Genomic DNA, 5,355 nt, shown 5'->3' with positions numbered 1-5,355 from the left:
CGTTGCGAAAATAAAGTCTGCAAATGTGTCTGATTTTCTGCAAGCGCTAACTGATCCGAAATGTTATTTAATTTCGTGTCATTGTGGTTTGTTAGCTGATTCTCACATGTTTCACTGTGCTTTTGTAATTTTGGTCAAAATGAGTTGGTGAAATTTTGTCACTTTCTTTCTGTTTTGTGTCAAGATGTGTCACTTTTTTGTTATTTTTTGTCAAGGTGTGTTACCAGAATTTTGTTGTTGAGTTAAATCTGAAGCATATTCCTGAGATCATTGGCCCATAAAAAACTGAGCAGATTGTTCATCAATATTCTCATTGTCTACTTCTGTCGTGACCTGTCTTCGCAATGTCTATGTTTTGGTGGATTCCGCCTGTCTGGAATCAACTTGTAAAGCTGAAGTAGGTGCATCACTGATGAAAGAAGTATTTAGACTTGCAAACACATTGTTATCCGAATTCCGTAACGTTATCATATTTTTGGTTACGTGAATGTCTGTGAGGGAAGAATCTATCTCTTGTTAAGGTTGTCTAAAATAAGATGCAATAAATCGTCAGCAAGCACGGTATTATTTTCTGTTGAATCAGACATAGCAAATGGTTGATGAATACTGGTATGAGAACTACTGATTTGTGCCTTATGCAGCATCGCAATAAAGAGCAATATTCACAAGGAAAAAATTGTCAAAGCTATGTTGACATGTATCGGAAAGGAAACACTGGTGATTAATTTATAAGTGCAAAGCAAAAACTAACTATAAACAGAAGGTTGCAGAGAGCAATGCACATATCTGACTACAAAATTCGGAAAAGATCCCTGACACCTGAACCGAACAGTGCAGTCTCGAAGTGAAAGTTTCCTTTCATTAGATTTGATTGTGAACTTCTACTGTGTTGGTTGTAACTTTGCTGTTGTTTAGCTTTGGATGACTTTTTGGGTTTCCAACTGCAAGAGAAACAAAATATACACATCTGTGAGAATGCAGCATAAACTTGGCCCTGTCTTATAATCTTTCTAAAAAATGAGAAAACTGATTAAATCCTGAACTTTACTATTAATCTCTTTTATTAAACAAAGTGGTCCTTGTACATTAATGATCTGTGTAATAATGCTATTCATGGAATGCTCATTGTGCATTGATAATTTCTGTAGCAAACTGATCCTTGAGTACTAGAATGCATTTTGCTCTATGTCTATCCTTATTATACGAAAGTGATCCTCTCTAGTTGTCAGAATAAAATACACTCCTGGAAATTGAAATAAGAACACCGTGAATTCATTGTCCCAGGAAGGGGAAACTTTATTGACACATTCCTGGGGTCAGATACATCACATGATCACACTGACAGAACCACAGGCACATAGACACAGGCAACAGAGCATGCACAATGTCAGCACTAGTACAGTGTATATCCACTTTTCGCAGCAATGCAGGCTGCTATTCTCCCATGGAGACGATCGTAGAGATGCTGGATGTAGTCCTGTGGAACGGCTTGCCATGCCATTTCCACCTGGCGCCTCAGTTGGACCAGCGTTCGTGCTGGACGTGCAGACCGCGTGAGACGACGCTTCATCCAGTCCCAAACATGCTCAATGGGGGACAGATCTGGAGATCTTGCTGGCCAGGGTAGTTGACTTACACCTTCTAGAGCACGTTGGGTGGCACGGGATACATGCGGACGTGCATTGTCCTGTTGGAACAGCAAGTTCCCTTGCCGGTCTAAGAATGGTAGAACGATGGGTTCGATGACGGTTTGGATGTACCGTGCACTATTCAGTGTCCCCTCGACGATCACCAGTGGTGTACGGCCAGTGTAGGAGATCGCTCCCCACACCATGATGCCGGGTGTTGGCCCTGTGTGCCTCGGTCGTATGCAGTCCTGATTGTGGCGCTCACCTGCACGGCGCCAAACACGCATACGACCATCATTGGCACCAAGGCAGAAGCGACTCTCATCGCTGAAGACGACACGTCTCCATTCGTCCCTCCATTCACGCCTGTCGCGACACCACTGGAGGCGGGCTGCACGATGCTGGGGCGTGAGCGGAAGACGGCCAAACGGTGTGCGGGACCGTAGCCCAGCTTCATGGAGACGGTTGCGAATGGTCCTCGCCGATACCCCAGGAGCAACAGTGTCCCTAATTTGCTGGGAAGTGGCGGTGCGGTCCCCTACGGCACTGCGTAGGATCCTACGGTCTTGGCGTGCATCCGTGCGTCGCTGTGGTCCGGTCCCAGGTCGACGGGCACGTGCACCTTCCGCCGACCACTGGCGACAACATCGATGTACTGTGGAGACCTCACGCCCCACGTGTTGAGCAATTCGGCGGTACGTCCACCCGGCCTCCCGCATGCCCACTATACGCCCTCGCTCAAAGTCCGTCAACTGCACATACGGTTCACGTCCACGCTGTCGCGGCATGCTACCAGTGTTAAAGACTGCGATGGAGCTCCGTATGCCACGGCAAACTGGCTGACACTGACGGCGGCGGTGCACAAATGCTGCGCAGCTAGCGCCATTCGACGGCCAACACCGCGGTTTCTGGTGTGTCCGCTGTGCCGTGCGTGTGATCATTGCTTGTACAGCCCTCTCGCAGTGTCCGGAGCAAGTATGTTGGGTCTGACACACCGGTGTCAATGTGTTCTTTTTTCCATTTCCAGGAGTGTAAGATGAGTAGCACACCAGAAGGTACGTTTATGATATTTTTAACTGGTGTAATCACGTGCATCGACTTACAACTAAACTACTACCGATATTATCTGGCATCATTGGCTAAAAAATTTCCTCTGTGTGGCTTCAGTTCTGTAAATGACTCTCCTACACTCTTAGTAGTATAGTTAACGAGTTCAGACGTATTTGCGTGAGTCCCTCATTATTGCAGTTATATCATAAAGAATTATCTGCACAAATAATTTCATCAGGGTTTTCTGTTGATTTCTTGGGGAGCTATTCAGTATTATGATCATATTTTTTTGGTAAATTGATAAATAATTTGTTTTACAAGATCAAAATTCCCTTGAGTAATATTGTATTTTCCGCGAAATTCTGCAGATCTATTAAAATTTTATACACAAAGCTCTAGAATTGAAATATATCTATCAAGAGCTCGGAAAAAATGTATATTTTTCGAAAGTCGGTTTTCAACTGCTTTGGACTCACATGCTGACATCAGTCCACATAGTTTTGATGCACGGATATGCCCTAATCGTAGCTGCTCCGTAGCTGTTTGGTCATCCATCTGAATATGCACAGGAAACTCGGAATAATGAGATGATTTTATATGCTAATATTCATGCGAGAAAACGGTGCATGTCATAATCCATCGGCTTATGGCATCTTCAGATCAAGTCATTTCGAGAGTCGAGAAGATGACAATTGAAGAAGATAAACAGATGCCAACTGAGGTAAAAGATCTGCTTTTTGAACCATTTCTCAATGGATAACTCGACAGTTATCCTTCTGAAAGAAATAATGACATTAGTGGCGAATGTGACTATAATTTCCACTGAAAAACGTAAAATATCAAACAAAACATTTAAATACGGCGATTTAACTTCTAATTATTTATCAGTGACTTCACAATACTTCATACCCGGAGTTTTACTTGAATCTGCCAAATTTACAATTTTTGACACAGCAAACTGGATCAACCATTTTGAATTTTCTGATGTCGGATTCCTAATCAGCGACCCAAAGAATCTACAAAGAATACAGTTCTGCAGCATTTTCTATTGCACTGTGTGCAAATCATAAAATTTCTCAAACGTTATGGAGCAGGCAAATAATTGCCTGGCATCAATGTGACGCATGGTTATGACACAGATCGTGAGACGTGGATGTGTGTAAAAATAGGTGGCCAATCATGACTTTCACGGAATCGAAGTAAAATAAATAAATGTTGAGGAGTGCAGTTTCCTTTAGGTTGGGTAATCTCTGTGCTCATATACAATCCATCTAGATCATGAACATTCTCTTGGATAGTTTACCAAGATGTCAGTAACACACACAGCAATGTCAAAGTATACGAAACACATGTAAATTTTTACTTGGGTTATAAGTGTTACACTCCGCAGAAGCATCCTTGTTGGGATGTAGATGTTGAAGAGCAGTTGAGACGTCACAAACACATGCTGCAGTGTCAAAGTAAACAAAATACACATACATTTTTACCAGAGCTGTAGATGTTATATACTCTACACAAGTGAGCTCTTTAGAATGTAGGTTTTCAAACAGAAGTGGAGTATTTTTTCCACAGTAACTGATACTCAAATGTGCAATTATTAACTAATTAGTGAAGGAAATTGCTTCTCTTGCCATACTTCTCTTGGCAACAGTGCTATAGGCAGGGAGCCTGCGGTTGCGCCAGACTGTGAGTATTCAAAGATAAGTGCGAGTGTGTGTCGGGGTAGGTTGCACGTATTTACGAACTATAGTCGACTCTTTCTCCCTCGAAAAGTGCGAATGCAGCTACATGGTACTTTCTCTGTACTGTCGTAGCAGTGAAGTGAAGTGCTCTCTCTGGGAGTATAATGATGGTATGTATCTCGACTATACATGACTATTAGTTATACTCTGTCCATCCACCACTAGCAGTGCAAGGGCTAGGAGCCATTGGAGGACAACAATATGTAAGTACACAAGAACCCTTTTTTAGTCAGTTTAGTTTAGGCATGTATAATGTCGCTATTACAGATGGAGAATATATGTTACATTTCAAGTTGTGCATTCTCCTTTACAGAAACTTAATATTATCAGGAGTGGGAATAACCATCCAAAGCCCACAAGACAGCTTTCAGAACTTCCTATAATGAGAAGTTTTTAACACTCAAGGTATCAAAATTACCTTCACCTTATGGGGAGGTGGCGCAGCTCAAGCAGGAAACTGCAAAGATATTCTCTCCATCATGCTTTTCACATATGACTGAAGAAGATTTGGACTTCTTAAACAGTGGGAGCATAAAATATCTGTTATTGGAAGGTTCCTAGGAGGGACCACAGTTCAATTTTTCTACAACTGAAAAATATGTAATAATAACATTTCTTGTATAATGGAAGTATATATTTTTGTTATTTATCTCTGCATCACCAATCTTTGTTTTTGGAAAGAAGCAGAGTATATTAATCCATAGTAGTGCTCCACTACATTGTGTAAATATGTCTCTAATCATTTTTAGTCTAAATATTGCACACACTCTTCTGTATCTATATATGACTGAAAAAATGAACTGTAATTCCATTGTAGTATTAGTGTGTCTTTGCAAATAAGTCTTCTTTTTTTGTAACAGAAAATTTTTCATGTTATAAAATGCTTTATTAAATGACAAAGACGATAAGTTAATTTGCTATACATTAATGTTATT

The sequence above is a fragment of the Schistocerca serialis genome, chromosome 8, assembly GCF_023864345.2.
Source record: "Schistocerca serialis cubense isolate TAMUIC-IGC-003099 chromosome 8, iqSchSeri2.2, whole genome shotgun sequence".
Taxonomy (NCBI): domain Eukaryota; kingdom Metazoa; phylum Arthropoda; class Insecta; order Orthoptera; family Acrididae; genus Schistocerca; species Schistocerca serialis.
Note: the sequence above shows the minus strand (reverse complement) of the source record.